The 23,965-nt window shown below is 39.1% G+C and overlaps 1 protein-coding gene across 6 annotated transcripts in view; it reads left to right on the forward strand.

Annotated features, from left to right (window-relative positions):
* Positions 1–987: 987 nt before the first annotated feature.
* The window catches only part of FHIP1A (FHF complex subunit HOOK interacting protein 1A), a 96,322-nt gene continuing 73,344 nt past the window's right edge, over positions 988–23,965 (forward strand). For 2 of the 6 annotated variants that reach the window (XM_064652222.1, XM_064652221.1), the window contains exons 1-2: positions 988–1,101; positions 16,072–16,194. The gene's annotated coding sequence lies outside the window, so the exon portion shown is untranslated. Of the gene's footprint in view, positions 1,102–1,379; positions 1,514–16,071; positions 16,214–23,965 lie in introns of those variants that run through there. The other 4 variants (XM_064652223.1, XM_064652225.1, XM_064652224.1 and 1 more) reach the window with 4 other exon arrangements.

Below are 23,965 nucleotides of genomic sequence, written 5' to 3' on the forward strand. Positions count from 1 at the left end.
AGAATTGTTAGGATTGGAAAGGACCTCTGGAGATCATCTAGTTCAATGCCCCTGCCAAGGCAGGGTCACCTAGAGCAGGTGACACAGGAACATGTCCAGGTGAGGTTTGAATGTCTCCAGAGAGGGAGACTCCATGATCTCCCTGGGCAGCCTGTTCCAGTGTTCTGCCACATTCAATGTAAAGAAGTTCTTCATGTTGAGGCAGAACTTTTTATGTTTTAGTTTATGGCCATCGCTCCTTGTACTGTTGCTGGGCATCACTGAAAAGAGTCTGGCACCACTCTCTTGGCACCCACCTTTGAGATATTTATATGCATTAATGAGACCTCCTCTCAGTCTTCTCTTCTTTAGACTAAGCAGGCTCAGCTCCCGCAATCTGTCCTCATAAGAGAGATGCTCCCAAGTACTGGAAGGCCACAATAAGGGCTCCCCAGAGCCTTCTGCTCTCCAAGCTGAACAACCTCAGCTCTCTCAGCCTGTCTTCAGAGGAGAGGTGCTCCAGCCCACTGATCACCTTGTAGCTTGTATCATTGGGGAATTACCTGTAATTCTCATTTGTAAGGTCGGGCTGGATTTAAAACGGTACTTCTAGCCTGCGGGTTTTCCATGCAGGGAGAAATATATGGTAGGAGGCTTTGCTAGTTACAGGGGCACCTCTTCTAAAGTCGGGGCCTCCTAAACTCTCTTGGAGGGTGCCCGCCGAGGCAAGAACAGCCGCCCGGCAGGGGCCGCGGCGGGCCGGGCCTCCCCGGCAGGTCGCGGCTCCTCCCCGGCGCTCTGAGTCACGGCCCGTCCCCGCTCGCACAAAGTCTGCGGCCGGTGCCGAGCGGGGGCCGCCCGCTGTGAGGGCGCGGGGGGGCGCGGGGCAGGATGCCCGCCCTGAGGGGACGGAGCCTCCGGGGCGGGCGGGCGTGAGGGCGCTCCCGCCCGAGGGATTAACGGCGGCCTCGCTGTCCCGTAGCGGACGGCGATTTACCTGGGTGACCGCCTCCCTCCTTCCTTCCTTCCCTCCTTCCCGGAGCCGGTCGTTTCGGCGGAGAGGGAGTGGAGCCCGCCTCGCCCCTCCCCGGGGAAACTTTCCGTAGCCGCCTCCCGCGCCAGGTAGGGGCAGGTCCCCGCGGGGCGGGAGCCGTGAGGGGGCGGTGGCGGCGGGGACGGGCCCTGGACTGAGTTTCGGAGGTGTCGCGCCACCGCTTGGCCTCGCCGGCGGGGCGGGGTGTCGGGCCGGTGTCCCCCGCAGCCGAGCAGCTGCCGTCTGCCGCAGGGCCGCCGCGGGCTGAGGGCAGTATATAGGTCACTGGAAGTAATGCCCGCCTAATCCCCTTTATCTTTTTGGCTCGGCTTTTCCGCTGCTGGTTTGTGGGGCGACCCTGGGCAGCGTTGGTCGCAAACTTCTGGGAGAGGACCCAGGCTTCGCGCAGGGCTGTGAGTGCCGAGGTGAGAGCGTGGGATGCGTGCTTTTATCTCCAGGGCGGCTCTTTTCTCAGCAGTGTGACGCCTTTCAGAGTGCCAGGTATTCCTGCGTGGGTCTGCCACCCCCGTGACCCTGTGCTTGGGTGGTCAGTTCGGGTTCGGGCTGCTGATTTAACAGGGGAATAACATTGATTACTTCTTTCTCGTTCACCGAAGGCTGTTTTGATATTTGCTTTGGATGCCAAAAATCCGAGGTCTCGGCAACTTGAGGGCCCTGGTAACTGGAGAAGGCAGCGTGCCCTGGTAAAATGATTGCTGTGTTGCTTTCTCTGGTCTTTGAGGAACTATTAGCAAGGTCACGTGAACCTGTTCTGTCGCCTGGGGTGGTTGGTAGTAACTCGGCACGGTTTTGAGTTGCTCCATGTGGACAAATCCGTAGGTGCCGACAGGTGCCCGCTGCCTGCTCGGAGGCTGTGCCTGGGGCCAGCCTGCCAGTACAGGAGTTTGCCAGGTTGGGGCATATGGTTCCTTGTAACTGAGAAATGCTCAGGCACACTTGATAGTCTTTGGAGATTTTTATTTCAGTCTGATTTTCTCCTCTTCCCTGGGGTGTATGGTTGGTTTTCTAGTTAGCATTAACACAACTCATACGATGATGATAAGAAGAAAAAATGCATGAAAATGATTGTATTATTTTATATGCCACCTTACTACTACTGATTGAATTGAAAGAGACTTCAGAATGTGCCAGTGCCCTCTCTCTCTGCCTAGGTGATTTCTGTTGATCAGTGTGAAACTCTGATGCTGTGCAAGAGTTTATAGTTGAATTTTCCTTCTGTACAACAGTTTTTATTCTTCTGCATCGCAGTAAGGATTCAGAGGCTCATCTTGTTAGTTGGGAAACATGATGGTTTTTATTTTGTTTTCATTTTCAGAGAAAAGAGGGACTGATAATAAACTGTCCATTCAAAGACATCTCTCACACCCCAATAAGGTAGCAATGCTAGGTCATGCAGTACAGACCTACGTTTCTGGTCTGTGCTGATTTTATGTTGTAATTTCCAGAAGTAAACCGTTTAGAGAAATTGTTGTTTGGAAGGGTTTGTAATATCTGAAGGAGTATTAGGGTTTTCACATTATTTGTGCTGCCTTACTTCTGGGCTGTGCATAAGAGTCCGCCTGACCTGAAACTAATCTAAGAATTAGGACCTAATGCTGTAATTCGTTTCTTCCTCTCTGGCTCTGCTTTAATGAACATGGAAAGTCAAAGGGAGAAGGGAAAGACAGAAAAGCTTACAATCTACTTTGTAAAGTATAAACAGTTGCAAAGGGCAAGATTGTACCAGTGAGATACTGGTGTGACGACCACAGTTGTAAAGCTCATGGAAAATCCAGATGCCTTTTTCTCTTAGCTGTCTCAATCAAGACAAATGTTTACAATTGACTTTGCTAACAGCTGTTTTAGTCTTATTTATTGACCCATGGTGATTGACTACATGTGCTTTGAGAAAGAAGTGAATCCTATTAGAATGATGAAAAATGTGTGGCCAAAGCCCATGGAAGAAACTTAACTTTTTTTTTTTTTTTTTTAATGTGTCTAATTATATGGTGGTGATGGTAAAAATTGAATTGTGTTCTATAAGGGTTGTTTTGGGTTGGGTTTTTTGTTTTATTTTTTTTCACCTAAGTAGTATACAAATCTTCACAGAATCTGAAACCAAGAGAACCAAAATTGGAGAAACTGCTGCTCATGTGGTCTTATTTGATCCTTATATGAAACTGTTTTAGAAATTATTATAGATATATTTTGTCTTCAAAAGATTATGCTAATGCTTGATACCTGTTAAGCTTAAGAATTCAGATTTACAGAATCTCAGTACTATCTGAAGCATCAGTTTCTCTGTTAAACTGTTCTTGAAGAGTTATCAAGATTACTTTGATATACATAATTTTAAGAGGGTTTTTTTTAAAGAACTTACAAATGCTGCTGTTCCTCCTTCGCACATCTTTATTTAGTAGTATACAAATGCTTCTTTTTGATGCTTGCAGAAGGTTTCATTGCAAAGCATTTTCAAATTTTAATTAGTCTCATGGAAGTCTCGTTTAGTTCTTTAATGCTTGAGTTGCATACTTGACTTCTTAAAAATGCAGGTTTCCACATCCTGATCTGATGTTATTGTGACTACTAGTTTCCCTCAAACATGAGAGAGACATTTTCTCTCTCTCTCTCTCTCTTTCTGTTCTCTGGGGCATATTTAGAGTCATTGGTATGTTTGTGGTGTTTATGTGCTGCTGAGAGCAAAGCTTTTGTGACCTCTTACTCCAGTCATCATTTTTGGTAACAGTTTCATAACTATATTTTGGGCTACAGACACTTGAACTGCAAGACTCTTCTCAAACATGCTGACTTGGCATTGTTACCTTACTTGTGGTCTCTTCTCAGCCTAATGGGATAGGTCGGTCTTACACTAAATAACTGCAAACACCCTCCCCCCCCCAAAAAAATCATATACTTTATCCCTATTAGAATAAGCCCCAGGAAAGAGAGCATGAAGGAAGGCTGTTGGCAAATAGTGCTTTTTGTCCTGCTTTGGATGTGATGCCAACACAACAGCAGATGCCTATACTTCAGGTATGTTATATGGTTTAGCATACTTTAGGTATCCTGTGATAGTCTTGAGAAAAGACAAGCAACCTTGGGGTGCTTCCAGAAAAGCCTGCAAAGGCCTGCACTGGTCAGAAGTTGGGGCACGAGTGATCTGGAGATTCTGACATTTTTTTCAGTCCTTTTTGCAATCCTGGCTGTTCAGTAAGAATTTCTGTACCTTTAAAAACTCACAAAAACAGCTTCCAAGAAGCAGTGCCTTTTCCTGATGTGATTAATTTATTTGGAAAGTAGAGGTAGAACTTCAGTGTGTCACAGGTAGCAGGTCAGTTAGACCTGGATCAAGTTGGTGAGGCTGCACCTCAAGAACTGTGTCCAGTTCTGGGACTCTCACTACAAGAAAGACATTGAGGTGCTGGAGCAAGTCCAGAGAAGGGCAACAAAGCTAGTGAAGGGTGAGTGTAAGTCCTATGAGGACTACAGGGAGCTCCAAAGGGAGCTGGGATTGTTTAGCCTGGAGAAGAGCAGGCTCAGGGGTGACCTTATTTTTTCTACAACTACCTCAAAGGAGGTCGTAGCCAGACGCGGATCAGCTTCTTCTCCCAACTAGTGGCAGGACAAGAGGACATAGCCTTAAGCTCCAAGGGGAGGTTCAGGTTGGGCATCAGGAAGAATTTCTTAACTGCAAGGGTGATTAAACATTGGAATGGACTGCCTAGGGAGGTGGTGGAATGTTCAAGAAACGACTGGATCTGGCACATAGTGCTCTAGTGTAATATATGTATACACACACCACTACATTTTAAAGTGCCAGCTTAACTGTGGAAGTGCTGTGATGATAGCAAAGCATTCACCAGTTAAAGTTATTGTTATGAAGACTGAGGAGCTTTTGCAAACTCATCTTGCCTTACTTTCTCTCTTAGTCATTGACTGTGAGACTTCCTCTTATTTTGGATAGGTATCTTTCAATCAATGACTTACTGATAGTAAGGTGAGAATGCTTTCCGTGTTAACCCACGTGGCCAAAAACTTCTTGTCAAAGGTGATCCTGAAGGGCATGTCCAGGTGAAGCAATTCCATGTGGAATGGAAACAGAACAGGTAAGGTAAGAGCTGGTGACAGTCGTGATAAAAGCTCAAGGCACGTGAAGACACTATCTAAGAATGTGTTACCTCTGATATTTGGTGGGATTGCTTTTAAAGAGGAAAGTTTGGAAACATGACACAAGTACAGCTATTGGCAAGCAGGAGACCCAAGATGTAGTTGGGTCTTTGACTCGTGTTACCCCTGAACTAAATGTAGCACCTTCTCCTAGCAGTTGGAAAATTTGCCCTGAAATTTATTCTGTTCCAAACTGTGCTGGCTTCCCATGGGTAGCGAGTTTTTGGGAAATCAATTACTTCTTTTTCTTTTTTTTTTCCTGTAAAAAAAAAGAGGTCAAATTATGATGTAATACTGAATTGCCTACACATACAGTAATGTTAGACCATGACAGCTAATTCTGGTCTAATCATGATTAGCATGGTAGTGGACATGTTATCTGCTTTTGTGTGGGGACATATATAGCTAGATTAGTGCTAAAAGTATTAGGCAAATTCTCACTATGTAGTTTTTGCCATTTAACTGTAGAAGCACAGTCAAATGCTGTCTTCTTCCCTTGTATCTCTACTGTAGTCTCCAAACAGTATGACAGACAGTTTTATTTATTCAAACATTGCATGCCTTAGAAGAACTTGTCCATTTTGTTTAAAAAAAAAAAAACAGACAGAAAGCTGTGTGATACTAAAAACATGTGCTAGGTTCTTTGCATTAGTAACTGTTACTGAAAGACAATTGTGCCCATTATCCTTCTAATTCTAGATAGTTTTTACAAGTTGCCTGTACTGTATATTGGTGGGGGGCAGGATTTATTTCTGTGAAAATTTTTATATAAAAAGACTTCTCCAGCAATAGTTTAGTTTGCCTGAGGAACTGATCGAGTGATGGATGCCAGGGAAAGAGCTCACAGTTAGAAGGATTTCCTAATGAATGTGAAAAAAATTAAGCCTTCAAAATATTGGCAAGACCGATATACCAGTAAACTTCTGCAATGTAACTTAAATTTAACTGTTGGCTGGTTTTTTTGCACTGTGCAGCCAGTTGAAGAGTTGGACTCCTGAAGAAACAATTCCACTTCCATTCACAAAATCTTTTGTAAAACCTCAGATACTTCTGAGTAAGAGGGAAGCAAATTTTGTATTTTTGAGTTAGTTTTATTAATGATTAACAGTAATCATTAATGGTATGGTAATAAATAAATGGTAATAAATAAACTAATTTCAGATATTTGGGGTTTTTGACACACAAGTCAAAGAGCTATGAATGAAAAGTTGCAGCCAGTCCAAAGAGGAGTGTGGGTTTTTACTGAGTTGTGTTAACTCATCTTGTTGTGGTAGGCTCCTACCCTAATGCTGCAAACCTGAGAGAGAGATAACTTGGCTTGCTGCTTCATCACTGTATTGGCATTACATTAAGAGCAGTATTTCTGTAAGCATGTATATCTTAAACATATAAGGGAAGAAGGGAGCCTGAGTAGAGAGGTGTGCCTTTTATAATTACAAGTTGAAGGTGAGACATCTGTGGCTTGTTACGTTGGACTCATGGGCTTTATTAACAGAACTGTGCTGTTTGCTCTTGCACACTTGCAATGCTTTTACGCTTTGCTTGTGCCATAAATATGGTTTAGTTCAGTGTTGTAAATGCAGTATTTCTGTAAGAAAACCTATGGAAGATGAAAGTTTCTCTCTCCTTTTGAGGAACTCCCTTGATTTTCAGTGCTAAACTTTGCAGGAAGTGCATTCTCCCAACCACGAGCAAGACGTGGATTCATTTTGGAAGTGAGGGCTCTGTTGTCTCTGTGAGTGATATAGAATCATCTGAATTCTGGGTTGTCTCCCTTGTGTGCCTGATCAAGGTACAGCCAAGGTGCTAAACAGCCAAGAATTTTACTGCAAACCATTAACATCTTCAGAAAAGTGTGTGTTGCTCCCTTTTTTTTTTCCTACTCCGATGTTGTTCTCAAACTACTCAAATGTCCTTGGAATGCTTTTGGTGTGGATTGGGAATATCAGTCATGCTGAGACTCTGAGTTTCAAGGAAGCAGTGGGGTTAGCTACTTCATTACTTTGAGGTGGTTTTCCTTTTTTTTTTTTTTTTTTGCTTTTAATTGCCCATTTTGCCATTCAGTACAGGGAAGCATAGAACATAGTCAGCAGTAGGTGTCACAGGATAATTTTCTTTCTGAATTGCTGACTTGCATTAAGATTAATTATGCTTGCCTGCTTGGAGTGGTTTCAGGTAAACAATTAGAAAGTTCTTTATCAGCTTCTTGAAACATATTCATGGGATGAGGAGCCTGTGAAGTGTTGAATGGAGGAAAAACATGGAGGGCAGAAACTGATTTGCCCCCACAATTATTCTGTTCTTAATGTTTTGGTCCCAGCAGTGTGAACAACACCGGGAGTCATTACTGTGAACTGGCTGCCAGATAACACATAGGTTTTTATGTCTGTCAGTGGTTGCATCTGCTTTCAGCATATTTTGCTGCCATGATTTTCATGTGGTGATATTTGCCAGCAGCAGCACAGTGCTTATGGGTTCCTGACTTGCTAATGTTGATACAGCAGAACACACAGTAGTAGTACTGAAATGTTTTTGCAGGATTCCTTTTGGCTAGATAGAGCTAGGTTTATTTTGCTTGGATGCCAGTGGAATGCTTGGACTTGAAGAACTTTTTTTCTTCTCACAAAAACCTTTATTGTTGGAAAAAAATAAAATTAAATATTCAGAGAGCAACAGCTAAGGCAGTTTAGCAAAGACTGCATTTATAATACATGCTATTTGCAAGTTACATCTTTTTCTAGTGGTGTTTTTAGCAACCTGCATGTTAGTGAAATGAGTAAATCAGAAACATTAACCCAACATTAAGGACGGAGGGCAAGGGTCCCTACGGAAGGAAGTGATAATACTCTGTGTTAGATCTACTTCTGTAGCTGAGGGAGCAGATAAAATTCTGGGCACACAGACCGTGGTTCTGCTGACATTCAAACTAGCTCAGTTTGAATCATTTGAATCAGCTGAATTATTTGAGTTTCGGTGTCTATAGAAGCTATCTGAACACTTTTTCAGGTATTAATGTTTCTTTTAGTCTTTGCTTATAAGAAAAAAATGATAGCAGAATTTGTGGCTTTTATTTGCATGAACTTTTCCCATTAGCCTTCTGTGAAATTCAACAGCATTTGAATTACTTTGTGTGCAGATACATCTTAAAAAGTTAAATGAATTAAAGATGAATGACGTTACCTGATTCTTCCTCTTGACAATTTAAAATTCTAACATGATAGCAATGCCTCTCATTTCACAGATGTTGTATTAGTTTAGGAAGTGATAAAGTATGCATAGCTTAAATTCAGTACTTGCTGTGCATTGCATCATTACCATAGCAGGTACATGTGCCATGATTCAATAGGTGAAATGTTACTGTTTAAATTTTAAAGTAGCAGCAAGTGTGGGGGCTAAAATTTTGTTGTGTTGGCAGCAAGGCATATTCTGTTACTAGTGTAGATTTGTACTGTACATTTGTACAGAGTTTTGGCAAACATTTAGAGTAACAACAGTTTAGATTTAAAAGAGGCATCAACTCAGCAACATTTCAAGAGGACTCAGCATTGGGCATGATGTCAGGAGATAATGTGATCTGAGCAGTTATCATTTCAAAATACATTCAGATATTCTGAGATAAAAATATTTATTTAAGACCAGGAGTATTGGAGTCTGTGGCATAAGGGCGTTGAGAAAACCGTTAATGGCAGAATAAATTAAATTTTCCATTCTAAATAATCCTACTAAAAGTCTGTGCAAATCAAAAGGTAAAGAATATTGATACTGCCTTGGTAGAGGTGACTGAAGGCTAGCAAATCTGGGAAATATTCTGAATATGTTTGGGACACCAGAAATCATCCAGATCCAGGATTTTAATTATCTAGGAGTGTTGGTTAGGAGGTATGATGGGACGCAGGTTCCTAGTAAGTTGTTGGAGGACCTAAGTAAAGCTTTCCTGGTGCTAAATATGAAAAAAGCAACCAGAAGATAGGCACTTCCAAGCTTTGTTAAAACTAGAAGATAAGTAACTTGTGTGAGACTGAGCAAATGAGAGTCTGAGAAGGAGGACTCGTGCTAAAATAAAACAACCGGATTTTTAGAAAGGCAGACTTTGGATAAGTCTGGCAACATGATTCTTACCAAGTAGTTCTGTGTTTTAAGAGAAAAAAATAGTAGGGGAATATTGTTCCTTCAGGAAATTATGCTAGTGGCAGAAATTGAAAATATTCTTTCACAGAGGAAAATATGAAAAGTAGTGAGAGGCTGTCTTGGCTAAGAGTGAGCTCTTCAGCGTCAAATACAACAAGGAGGGAAAGGAAATCCCAGCTGGATTGCCAAGGACAAGTGTAAAAATAAAGCATAAGCACATATAGTTCAAATGCAACATTCGGAATGGCCAACTCAAAAAGAGTAAGGAGAAATCGTTATAGAAGTATAAAGTTAGTGAAAAGAAAGCCAGGGGAAGTTTGCTTCTGTTTGACAAGTGGAGCTGTGGGCAGATAATTCAAAGCAGATTGAGGTCTGTTGTTTGGTTTGGTTTGGTTCACCTCACCTTTAATAAGAGATACTGAGAGTGGGAGGTGAAACTGTGTCCAAGGCCACTGCTAAAACCCCAAGCTGGTGTGAGGAAAGTGTGAGTTTGGGAGCATTTAGATAAGTTTAAGTTTAAAGTGTTTGAAAAACACTACTGAAAGGGTAAGAGCTGGCTGATGTAATCCCTGAGCTGCTGCAGTTACTTAACTCATGGAGGATATGTGTAATACTGTTCCACTGAGAAGAGTAATTGTAGTGTCTGTCTGTACAGGCATCAAGGGTGAGGGAGAAGTGGAAATGAACTGTTGTAGACTCATTTATCTTTGATTATTTGTTCAAGTATTTTTCCTGGGAATTAAACCCTCCTAAAGCAGTAGAGGATGACAAAGAAATAAGCAGTAGCCCATATGAGTTTATTTTTGAGATTAGACCATGTTAGACTAATGCAATTTCTGTCTCCAGAATGCTAACAGAAGAGGAGCAGCTGGTCTCTGATAGCTTGACTCTGTGATAGAAACTGTCAAAACTTCATTCTTGTTAAAGAATTTCTGGAGGAATTTACTGTGGGTTAGTGCTAAACTTCTTCAGAAACATTGTTTTCTCTAGGAATGGACTCATGAGATAGTGTTCTGGTGTAGGGGCATGGGGTTTTTTTGTATATATGTGAAGGATTTCTGTATTTTAATGGATGACAAGAATCAATGTTGTTATAAAATTGTAAAATTAGAGAATATCATACTAAGAAACTGTCATAGAATGATTGAATTCTGCTCTTAGAAAAGTTGGGTTTTTTTTAAATGGAGCCAGTTTTCGGATTGGGGCTGAGGTTTGTGTGGCAAAAGAGCCCCACAACACAGTTCCTTGCTTCAAACATAGCAAGGCTTCTTTAAAGTAATTTCTGCCTCCTGGCTTATGGGAGCAATTGGAGAAGGCCAGAAGGACCAAATGCTTCTCCCTGAGGATTGATTCAGTAAACCTTAAAGAGCTTTGTAGTTCTTGGTATGGGGCTGTGTGACTGCATCACATATGTGAGAAGTCATCTCTGCAAGTTAAACGAAGTAATCTTTCCAGCCAATGTTGATGTAGAGTCCAGTTTTGAAGATGGAATTAATTTAAAAAAAAAAAAAAAGGAAAAAAGAAGGTAACATGAACCCACTGGAGGGAGTCTGGAGGAGGAGAGCAGTAAGAATACCTGGGTGTCTGGAGGACTGACTGAATAAGCTAGGTGCTGTTATTTTGCCTTCAAAGAAGAGAAAGAGGTAGTGGAGACATGAGAAAATGAGGGTTAGTCTGTGTGTATGAGATACATGTGTTTTCCACAATTTCTTTGCTTGGTTGGTAAGGTGCTGTTGCATTGGAATACGTTATCTGGAAAAGTTGTGTATGATTTTAAGAACAGGTAATGAAAGCAGCTGTGACAGAAATGTGATGGGTATTAACATGGCAAAGGGGTGATGATGATGAAGGTGGCTTTGAAGTGATTTTTTTAGCCTTTGACTGGCTATAGGAGATGGTTACTGTGATGCAACACGATGTGTAAAATCCAGGGAGAAAGCGGGACCGAGAATTCATTTTCTTACTACCTCTACACTTACTTCTCATTGACAAGAAGGATCCAGAAGATATCAAAACATTATGCCTCTCTCTCTGTTTTTTTCCCTTTTTCACCTGCATGGAGTAGATGAGCGAGACTTGTAGCTTCACAATGCTGTGGCTGTTGAAAAGTAGCTAGAACTCTGTTAGAAGGTAATAATATGAAAAAATGACTGTGGGCATGCCTATACCCACCCTGGCTCTGCAAGAGCAAATCCTAGAACAGGGAGTGCTAGGAAATGTGGTGTGAAGTTGCCTAGATTAGCTTCAAAAACAGTTTTGTCATATTTGTGTGGCATTGCATCCAAGCCACTGTGGTTTTACTGCTCCCAGGCCTGTGCTAGTCTGCTCTCTGCCATGCAGACTTAATCAGCTTGTGTTAGTGAAAATTTGGAAAACTCTTTCATGTAATCCGCTGTATGTTGTAAACAACCCTCTGTTGTGCTGCCCTTGTAGCCTGTGTTTATTTGAGTACACTAATTCTATTCCTTTAATTAATTGTCCAGTACCAGCCCAAATCAGAGGTAGCTCTTTGCTGTGTGAGATTTCTTGTTCAAATGACAGGGATAACAACAGTGACATTAAACAATGGTTTTAATTTCAGTTGCATGCTATTGGGCAAAGCTGTGAATAGCAGAAGGAAACCAAAGATTTGAGGAAGTCCTGCAGTCAACTGGTCTTTAAATAAAAAATAAATAGGCACATTTTTATGTAAAATTAACAGTTTAGGAGACTTTTGGTTTGTTATTCACAGAGGGAAATTTCCTGGGATGTATCACTTCTAGGGCATTCTTTCTCTTAATTCATGCATGTATGAAACAGGGACATACTTCCCTCTTAATATTTTACAGTCCATCTGTTGTTTTTGAATGCCATATATTGCTACTGGGAGTGTTTGTATTGATTCATATATCTGTGGACCGTGGTTACTGGGATTATTTTCTTGGGCTTTCACATGAAGTGGAAAGATAAGGAAAGCAATTTGAATTTCCCAAACCACAAAACTATGCATCTTTCATAATGTCTAGCCTGGGTAATGGTGTTGGTTAAGATGCATGGGATGTAATACAGTCTCCAAGGACAACTTTCATCTCAAATAAAATGCAGTATAATCTTGAGCTCAAAATTAATTGTATTTTAGAAAAAAAAAAAGAGAGAAAATTTACAAGCCCTTGAAAAGGCTTTTGCCATTCTTAGGATGGTCCTGGCAGCCTGCTTGTTAAAAGAAAGTTTGACATTCTGCTTTGCTGTGGGCTGAAGAGATGTTGAAAATGCCTGTCTGTTAGGATTTGATGATAGCAAGGTATAAAGTAGAGCATCTTAATTAATGAATTCATTAATTGATTATTTTTATGTTCTAAAGCTTTTTAATATACACACCTTATCACGCTCATTTTAGGACAGAATTTCAGGCTATTCAAGTAATGTAAGCTGAGATATATTTTTTTCTGATATTCCTGTCATTATGAATAATATTATTAATATGAATAAGCCAGAAAATATTATATAAGAACTAATATCAATCATATGAATCAGAAAATATTACATAAAATATAACATTTTTATATCTGGTTCAAAGTTTTTGAGCAGCTGCTCCACCATTTCATGTTTTCCTCATCTGTCTCAGTTTTCAGAAATCAGAAGGCAGAACCTTTTTGTGTTTTCTCTCTCTCCCTCTGTTCCCTCCTCCCTGTCCAGGATACAGAATGCAGATGTGTGGGTTTTTTTACGTGGTGTGTTGTGTTGCCTGCTTTCTTTTAGAAAGCTGTGTATTTGATGCAAAAGCAAAATATTTGCTCTTCCAAAAATGTGTTACGTAAGGCAAGGCTGTGCTTGGCAGTAATGGTTTTTCAGTGCCTAGAAAGAGATCCCAGTGTCAGTGTTCTCTGGAGATAACAATGTATTATTTTCTACCTGGCAGTACTGAACTGGTGATACTGTGTGATGAATATGATTCTCCTGGGCCACAAGTACAGAAGCTCTCTGTTTAATTATAACTATGCTTCTTTAATTTAATTACAGCTTTTTTTTAATTAAAAAAACTTGATTCAAAATTGGAATGTGTTAAATTATTCAGACTCTTGTTATTTCATATACTAGACTGAGTCTTCTTTTGCCATCTAACCTAAGATGCCTGCTGGTGTTTTTTTGGTTTTATGGGGTTTTTTTGGTTTGTTTTTCTTTTTCCAGGTGATTTGGGAAGCTAAAGGCATAAGGACAGGAAATTTATCAGAGCTTGGTGCTAAGGTTTCAGATCCAGATTTTTTTACGTATGTGTGACCAGAGAATTGTTCCATGTTCCAAGTGCTTTCTCTTTAAAACCTGCACACTAATTGCATATCATAGAGAAATCTTTTGTAAAATACAAAAGAACTTTTGTAGACTACAGAAGAACAGACCTTTGTGATTTTCTATACTGCCTCAGTAGCAGTAACAAAGATTCAGTGAGTCAGTCTTGCAGTACTTTGAAGCTGAAACACTGAATATGTTAGGATAATATGGCCCCACTCTTAAATATGTGTAGACTTTGACTCTGGGTAGGGGCTGTTTCTCCTTTTTTTTTTTTTTTCCCTCTTCCTCTTTTATGTTCCCTGTGATGGACTATTTCTTATGTAGCTAAAAGGAAAGAAAAATTCTGGGTTGATCAACTTGTAAATCTCAATTATGAGATTGTCATTTAGACTATACCTATTTCATTATGTGTATGACAGCAGTTTTTAAGCTATGCTTCAAATTAAAGAAGATAAATCCAAGGGAGAAAATTATTATTTAAGCTAAGGGACAGCTTGGTCAAGAACACAATTATAGGCTCCACTTAAAAATTTACACAGTTAAGTGATAGAGCAAAGCAAAAATGGAAAGACTGTATTTAAATCAAACTAATTCCAAATCAAACTTGGAATGTTATTTTTATGACCAGGTGCAATGGATGTAGGAAGCAGACAGGAGAGGTGTAGGTATTAATTACAAATTATGGAGTAATCTCCTCCCCTTAGAGTCCCCACTCAGAATTATTTTGAATAATAAGAAACTATATTAAAAATATCCTGGTTTAGTGAGCTAGTGTTTTGTGAACAGTATTTTACTACTTCAGTGATGCTACACACATCCTCAGGCTGTGGAAGCCAGCTAGCAGTAACAAAGGCCATATGGAATGGCAGCAGATGAAAGCATATGGAGGAGTTTTTGCAAATCTCTTAAGGATTTTTATCTCTAGAGAACTGTGCAATGTGATACCTTTCTGAACTGGGATCAAAGTAGGAAAAGACCAACAAACTTTTTTCCTCGTGGAATTAAAAAAAAAAAAATCCCAAATCCCCACATACTATTTAAAGGATACTTTAACAAAAAAATCCTAACCCTTAGCTCATAACATTTTCTGGGTTTGTCTGGTTCCATGTTAGTGTTAGGTATTTATTTTCTTTTGTTATTTAGAGTCACAGGCTGGAGTACAATTGTATTAAGGGCAGGAAATATTTTAGAGATTTCACTTGGAAATTGGCTAGTTTTTAGGACTACCTCTTTGTTTTAATAGAGGCAGAAAATGATGTTAAAAGACAGGATGTTATGAGATTTCTAGTTGTCTCTGTGGAGATATCTGATGTAATTGTCCCTACAATTCAGGAACATAAAATGACAAGGATCATCTACCCTAGCCTGTACTGAAACCATGTTATATTTGTGACCTGTAAACTCATAGTGTCTTCCCATAAGATCTTAATTTTCGGGTGTTTTGTTCATGCTACTTTGATGAGAAAGCTGTTTAAGAACCTGCTTTAAATGATGAGTTCTTGGCCAAAAATTAGTATGTATAAAAAAATTATTTTGTCCCTTGATGTATATACTTTAACTTTTGCATGATTCTTTTCAGCATACTGAAAACTTTCAGAATTTTACTTCCTTGCTTATAAGAGAGAAAAACTGACAGCCTCCCTATTTTGAATTTGTGTAGTCTGGAGGAATTTCTGTCAGACAGGTTAGCAGGATGTCTGTAAAATCAATTTTGAATGCTAAGCACTGTGTAAGTGAACAGACACCCTTTTCATACTTGCATTTTTCTGTATGTGGGCAGTCTTGTTGCATGTCAAATGTAGATTTAATATGAATCACTTCAGTGTTGACAGAAAGGTGTGGATTCCTCCTCCTCCTTTGCATGTGTTTAGCTTGTTTAACAAGATGTTGTTATGATGCATTTCTTGTCTGAAAAGTGAGTTTTGTGATCAGCTTTTTGGCGGTGTAGGCAGGTTTAGTATTCAGTGTAATACCACTTTTTTTTTTTTTTACTTTTGCGTTTTATTATTTATTTTTTCCCCCCAGTGGTTACTTTTTAGCCAGAACAGTTTCTTAACTGCCCCAAACGTGTTCAGTGTGTGATGCACGAACGTTTTTGAGGTGCATGGGATGCAAATGTTTGCATGGATGCAAATGTTTTTGAGTTGCAGCAGTGAACAGAAGGCAGTAAGGAAGGAAAGTGTGGGTTGCTTCTGCAGTGGTGTGGGCTCATAGCTGATGATGTCCTTGGTGTTTCCAAGGGCTTCTCACTAAGGTATTGGTGAAAGGCCTGAAAGCCCTGACCTTGTCTGTGTGGACCTGTCTGGTGCTGTGAAATACACTCTGTAACTGCTTTTCTTTTGTATTAGAGATTTTATCATCTTGTTCTAAGATGGTTTTGGGTCATCTTCTCCCCTCCCCCCCCCAATTTCGTTTAGGTGTTGGGCAGTTACTTTCTAATAATAGAGAATGATAATTTTTACTTTTCTACTTTCTCTGCCTTTTCTTGTCTGTAGTGGAAAGCTGAATGCTGCTGAAAGGTGTCAGCTGAAGAAACTTTAGTTCTAGATTGTTTGCAAATGGAAGAGCTGCCAGAGCAAGTTTTTCCTTGCTGACCTGTTGACATGCTTTAATTGCAGGTAAGAGAAGTGTGTGTATGTGTGTTAGTTCAGAACAGAAGTCTGTCTGCTGAACCATGAGCTTTCTATTTGCAATGCTGGGTGTCAGGTCAGTTTTTGTGTTATGGACACCTGTCTTCCGAAAAGTGGGCTTGAGACTTCAGTCTTATTTAAAATGTCAAATAGAGTCTCCAGTAGCACTGAGTTGCATTTAGACAACGTGGACTCTGGAGCATCCTGTCAGTGTTTGGTGTTTCAGTTCTGGTCGTGTTCCCGCCTATACAGTTGGACGACTGTGTAATATTCCTGTGACAACCATGGTAATTGCTTACATGGGAAATGAATATACAGCAATTATCAAATGCACTTCACTGTCCCTTAGTGCCCTGTGACTTCTGGAGAACAATCTTATGTGACCTGTATACCCTGTAAGTCAGTGACAGATCACCAGTGGCATACTGATGAGAACCTGACAGCCTGTATAGCAGGATTTTCTTGAGTTGGCAGGACTCTCTGGTTGGTGTTTGTTTGTTTGGGGTTTTTTGTTTTGTTTTGTTTTTTATATTTTTTTTTTGTTCCGAATGTTTCCATGTTTGGAGTATGGGGTATGAAATAGTTGAAATGCCTGTCAGATGAAGAATGGATGTTTTCTATTTTAATTATGACTCTTAACAGTCACAATGTAAAATACAAAAAGAGTTGAAAGAGGAAACACTTGTCTTCTCCATCTGAGTTTAAAAACTGAGCACGAAAACTTTAGAAAACCTTTTTCAACAAAAACTGAAGAAGGGATAGAGGTTGCTAGACTTTATTTTGTCATTGGATCATCTTACTTCTTGTTACTCTACAGTGAAACTAGTCAGCTGACAGATGAAAATTCAGGTGTTTTTCCTGACCTGATCTACAAGCATGAGTATCATTTGATGCAACATTGTACATGTGCTTTGTTTTTATTAGATAAGCTGTTTTACAAGGTGAAAAGGGCCGAATACTTATGAGTCACTTATGAGGGGCTGATGAAATGGCATGCAGGGGGGTGTGGTCTTTGTAGCCTGACTTGGCATCATTTGGGGAGGAGATGTGGGTGTTAATTGCAAGATTGTCATAAGGAAGTTCTGTGCAGAAGAGAAGCCCAAGCTAGCTAGGGAGGGAGCCTGATGTGTGGGTGTGAAATGAGGCTGGGATTAGTACAGACAAGCTTGAAATCACAGAAAATCTGACAGTGTGTTCAGTTTCCAGAGTTGTGTTTGTTGTATCAGGTAAAGCATTCATACCAGTCAAACAACATTAGAAAGGGGAACAAATATGAAATGAGACTTTACAATAACCACTATTTCCTGGTTTTTATATGTCCAGGTTTTCTTTGAAATTGATTAGAAAAAATATGAATAGCTGGTAGATATTAACTAAATACTAACTATCTGGTAAACTCTTGTGCTTTGTTTGTTATTTTTAAAATGCCAAACACTTTATGAAAATGAACCCCATTTTTCAGAAGCCTTTCATGTATCATGTGTCTGGTCTTATCCTCCCCTGAAATGATACATACTCATGCTTCCACCTCTTTTTTTGATGCAGTTTGTTGCAATTCCTGAAGCTGATGGGAGGCTTTTGTCAAGTTGGAGTGAGGATATTATTCTTCTCATCCTAACCTGTGCTGCTCTGTAACGATTAGGGAAGCATCTGGTTTCTCTTTAACAGCTTGTACAAGTTCCCAAAGTATCATATCAAAGTATCTTCAGGAAACTGAGGGGCTCTAGACACGCTGATGCTTGGCAAGTTAAGTATTTAGTATGTTATTCTTTCCACACTCTGAAGGAATTAATTGCCAGCTCTGACAGTTTTGTAAACCTGTTTTATTAAATACAAATATTAAAATGCTTCTGACTGTCAAACCTTCTCTTAAAAGCTCTGTTAGCAGGGTGTTTGTCCAGAAGAACTACATATTCCCAAGACTAATGGCACCATATCCAAAATTTTATGAGTATCACCTTTTACTTGTATTGAGCTAGAGCTACTCCGTGGTTCTCTGGCTGTGTGGAAACAGCTTAGGTTGCCAAAGTGACTATTTCTCAATCAGTTGCTGTAGGTGAGAGTTCTTCAGATGATTTGTAGCATTAGAACTTAATATCTTGCACAATAAAGACAAGTCTGTTTCTTTCTCCTGTGAGAAAACAAAAGAACAACAGGTATTGGTTTAAACCAGAGTCCAGTCTCATTCTATAACTTCATTTATAGCAGTGTACAGCTTTCAGTTAGCTGTTTCTTCTTTCCTTGACTTAAAATCTAGCTATGCTGCTGGAAAAGCAATACAGTCACTGATGGAGGAAGTGACCTGAACCAACACAGTGATGTGAAGTCTTTCTCTAGTTCTCATTTGTTCCTATTCCATGTTAGTTTAACTCGTCAACTGTACTAGTACGTTTGAGTTCCCCTTAGTTTAGCTAACAGTAATAATGAAGAACAAGTTCTACTTTCTTAATGTAAGAGCTTTAGTATCTAGTCTAAGATTGTTAAGTATCTGTGATTTTCAACTCTAGTCCCAACTGGTATTAAAGCCTTAACATTTTTTATCAGAAAATATTAATGCATCTGAAACAAGTGTGTTCTAATAAATTTTTGTTTTCAATTAAACTTTTCTAAGTAAAGCTTTCATAGATTCAGGATGGAATTTCAAAATGAAAGAAGACAGTAAGTGGATAAAATTGCATTAGTTATATGCACTATCTTAGGATTGTGCTTCCTTTCAACTGTATTCTTCCTGTGTTGTGATGTGGGGGTTTTTTGGTTTGTTGTTTTTTGTTTTCTTTTTTTTTCTGGTGGCAGTTTGTAGGGTTTTGAATTTGTTCTGATTAAAAAAAAAAAAAAGTAGAAAAATTGTGAAGACTCAGACTTGTGGGGAGGAAAGTCTCTTTTCCATTCAGCAGTGAGTTTGATCTTAGGAGTCATCCAGTAAAAACTTGGTTACCATCAGTTATCTGAAATGAATATTATAGAGGAAGATACTGCTCTACTGATGTAGGTAATTTTTAAACTGCCCTGAGCTTCACAAAATATTAATATAAATCATGTAATAGCTATTTTCTATTAATATTTTACTCTTTCATAGGGTTCCTCGGGCCGATTGCAGGCTACTTCTCATGGCCTTCTTTAGGAGTCAGTGATGTTCTGTAAATAATTTAAACAGTTCTTATTTCTAATCTTTCATCACTATATACTAGCATACAAATTTGCTCTCACTATGATGCTGTGGGAGAGGTCTGTAAGGGACACATCTGCCTGGCTGTTTGCAGAAGTATAAAGATGTATACTTTGCTTTCATATGCATAAGACTCTTGCTCTTTCTCAGCTCAAGATAAACAAGGAAAAAGCTTTTGTGTGTATCACATCATGTGATGTATTCATTGCAAAGTTTCAGGGTATGTCATAAAGAATGTTTAGTCCAACATCTTGACTTACTTGTCATTGCTTGTGTCTTGAGTTCAATTAGGTAAATGCATATTTTGCCCTGAAGAATGAAGCACAGTGCAAGGAAGTGTCTAATGGCAGGTAGAGGCCACTGGCATGAGGATATAGAAAAATATGACAGGTTCTCTGGTAATAGTGACAACTGTTTTTCTAAACTTTGGTCTTATTGAAATAAAAATAGCAAGTAGCTGTTGTTCTAAAATTGGCTACACCTTAGTACTGAATCAGTGTAAATTGTACTTGCTAGTAGACATATAAAACCTAAGGGAATTTGTAACCATTCTTAATGAAGGCAATTTGGTAAGTTTGGTGTTAGAAATTAAGAGATTTTATGATAGACTTAAAGAAACCACAAAAAGCAAACCAGAAAAAAGGTGATTATGTTTTTCATACTAAAACTGAACATTATCAACATAACAGTTTTATGTTTACTTTGGAGGAAAAAACCACCATTGTGATGGCAGTTAACTTAGAAGGAAAAAATCCTGTTAATACAAAATAAAATTGTAGAACAAAGTCTCGAAGGATCAAATTCTCAGTTGACATGTTTTGCTGTGCATCATTGTTCTTTACATCCCAACGTTTTTTAAAACAAAAAGCATTTTAGGGTAAAGCTAGTGTGGATTAATTAAATTGTTTATTATAATTTTCAAAATATAAACTTGGAATAAATGGAAGAGAAGAAGAGTAAGATATACTGTTAATATATAGACCTGCAAGAACTGATTGAATTGGAGTGCTGAATTTTCATTGGATTTTTGTTTTTGCAGTGCTAAAATCTGTTGGGCTGAACAGAAATATGTCATAGAAACCTCTATGTAGCTGTTGTCAAACAAGCTTCTTGTTCATCAGACAAGCAGTGGAAATAATGAAGTTCAATGCATTTGTTGTATATGGAGCAGTGGTGATTGCTGAGGGTTTTCAAGCTGAGCTGTCCTCACAATAGGATTTGATGGAAGAGAAGGAGGCAGGAGAATATGTGCATAGTCCAAGCGTGTGGTGGTGTCTCTGGCCATGGGCAGTCCATGGGCTTATTTAATAGTCTTTCCATTCTGTCAATTCAGTGGGGTTTGTCTTTTTCTTTTAAAATAGTTTTTAAAATCATGTATGCCTTTGGTAACTGTCATGGCCTGTAACAATGAATTCTATAATTTGTCACAAATTAACACATGTACAGGAACAGAGAGGGGAAGAAGAGTTATCCAGAGGGAGGAGAATGCAGGATCCAAGTTCTGGATGTCTAAGTCATCTATCATATACTAATGTTAATTTTTTTTAAAGACTCTCTCTGTGTTTATTGAATGTTTCAGAGCTATGAATGTACATTGTCATTCATCTCTCTGGTTTCCTGAGAATTTTTTAAAACTCTGATTTGCTACAGATAGAATTGAATTACAATGAAAAGGTAATCTGTCAACTACTTCAAGGGTACTGTTGGGATTTTTAAAGCAGTGCTTGTGGACTTTGTTTCATGTTAAGTTCAGTGTTGTAAAATGTAAATTGAATATTTCTGATGTAAGTTTTTTAAAACAAAGATTTGTACCCTGTAAGTATCACATTATTGAGAAGGAATTTTAGATAAACTTTTCTGCTACCCAGATTAGATTAATGGGATTTTTCTAGCAGTGCTTGGGGTTTAAAGTGAGGAAATTGGCTGGGTAGTAAAGTAACTGATCCCATTGCCATGTGCATGCTCAAGTCTGTGAAATGCAAGCTAAGCAGAATACTTGTTTTGTCCTACTTTGTGGCTCTCTTAACTAAAATAAACTGTGCCTGAACCAAGAAAAGGTGGAAGTGATTACATTAATATAATGCTTTCCTGAAAGGCACTGGTTACCGAAACTAACATGTAGTTTGCAAAATGATTTATTGTAGTATTCTTTTTCTGTCCATTGAATTTAAAAGTTTCCCCTTTCTTCTAGTGAAGTCCTACAGTGTATTGTAATACACAGGCTGTTTTGTTGTAGGCTCTTTCCATGCATTGCAAAGGTGTGCAGCTGACTAAGTCTCAGGTTTTGAAAAAAATTTTTTTTTTTAAGCTTGCACAGAAACTGCTTTATGAAACACATGGGGGGTTTTGCTTCTCTTCTAGTAGGAACCTTATATTCAAGAGGAAGGGAAAATCTTTCCCTGGGTGTGTGACAATATGTGAATGTCTTTTGGTTGAATCTCTTGCTGAAGGGAAAATCTTTGGTGACTGCCCTACCACAGAAGGAGGCTAATCTGAAACCATACTGCAACCTTGACCCAAAGTCAGTGTTCTAGATAAAATTACTGATTGGCATTACTCTGAGATTTACTTTACTAGCTTCAATATTTTGTTTCAGTGAAGAGCTGTTGGTGTTTGTCAGTTTAATCACTGTAACAATTAAAATCTGATTGCTTTCTGAAGCAGTTTGGGATCCTTCAGATATAAAAAGGGATACTAGAAAATAACTTGGTCTAAGTACCACTTAATATTGATTTTCTTCAGCAGCATTTCTCTCACTTCAAAGCTGTTGTTCACACTTAATGGCTACCCAGTTACACTGAGAAGACATGTAACAACATCATTAGAAAAACTCCACCCCACAGCTCTATATCAGGATGTTGATATTTAATCATTCCTAGTTTTGCTGCTTATTTTTATGTCCTAATGAGCTTTGCTTGGGTTGAGAGTTTGTTCTCCTTGTGCTGAAATTACTTTGCAGATCTCTAAAATGTTGCAGATTCTCAAGGGGCTTGTGCAAAATACACTTTCTACACACCAGGAACAGAGTATTACTGTTGTAGGATGTGCTGGAGAGGAGCCTTCCTTTCAGCCTCATAACATAACTGTTCAGGTATACCCGTGAGCAACCAGGTGCATTTGAAGACACAGGTAATGAAGCTTTTACATGTGAGTTCAGTAGTTTTAACATTTAACTTGCAGTACAGTCTATAAAGATCTAATTACTTATCTTCTAATTTAAAAAACAGACTCATAAAACATTCTGACAGTAATCTCATTCTATGGGTGATTCTAGTGAGTAAGTAGGCTACCATATAATACTGGGCAAAAATGTGTGGACTGATATTTCACTGCTTTGGAAATGTCATAGTATCTTCAGTGAATGTAAGAGTACATTAAAAAGCTGGAGCCTCATCAATTTATGAAGGATTATAAATTATGATCACAGATGAGGGGGACTTGATAACCAAGGAAATTCCAACTCCTAATGTAAGTCATGACACAGAGAAAAAAACTTATAAAAGCCAAAGTAATTGGAATATTTCTCTTCTGAAAACAGCTTAGAAACTTCTGCATAACTTTTTGCTATTTATGAATGGCAAGACAGAAACTTTATTTTGCTGTTAAGGAAGTAATGGTAGGTTTCATCCTAGAGGAAGTCAAAAAGTATTATGCCTGAGAGGAACAACTTGCTTTCCTGCTTCTCTCCTTATTTTAAGGCTGTAACATTATCTCTGTTTTCCAAACTGTCAGCTGTACAGCAAAGTACCTTTTAAGGAGGGAACTAACATCTTTTTACTTGTGCCACGGTAGATGCATTTTGGAATCGGTTCCCTCCATACCAAGGATCTTTGAGGGTGGGATAGAATAGATGAGAAGTTGCTATATCTGCTGTTACTTTTCTTCGTGGGCAAGTAGAGCCAGGCACAGTCTTACTTTTAGCTGCCGGGATGGGTGAGATGCAAACAAATCTGCTGGCCTCCAAGGGTCATATTCAGCTTGGAATTTGCTAAATGCAGAGTTGAAGGCTTAATTTTGGAAGAATAAAACAGGAAGGCAATCTTTGAGAAACAGAATTCTTTCGGTTCCAGAGAAAAGGATGTGAAAAGTTTACTTTAAGAAAATCAGGAATTTTTATTAATTTGTTTGCAAAAAGAGATTCATTTTTGGGAATGTTTTGAGTTGTGATCATGTTCAGGAGAGCTTTTTGTCCAGTTCTGCAAGCATTTCGTGTTATATTTCCTTGCATCTCCTTTGTCAGTTTGTGTCCCTTACCAGGGGCACAGTCGCTACCAGGCCAGGGAATATTTTTCTTGCATTCGATCAGTTCAGAATGAGACCTGGAATCTGGTGTTTCCTGACATTTTGAACATGTTTGCTGCTAGTGAGTTTGAATTGTTCTGATATTATTACGGAAGAACTAATATATCATCAATTACTGGCTGTTAATCTTCAGAATTTGACTTGCTGGCTCTAAATAAGCAGTTATGGTAATAAAAATTGGGGAATAATTCTAGGAGCAGCGGGGCTGATAGTCCCCGTACAAGATGGAAGCTGCACAGCACCCTCAGCCTCTGTTCCCATGTTGCAGTGTTGGGGGCTTTCTACCTTCTG

This window comes from Pseudopipra pipra, chromosome 4 (assembly GCF_036250125.1).
Source record: "Pseudopipra pipra isolate bDixPip1 chromosome 4, bDixPip1.hap1, whole genome shotgun sequence".
Lineage (NCBI taxonomy): Eukaryota > Metazoa > Chordata > Aves > Passeriformes > Pipridae > Pseudopipra > Pseudopipra pipra.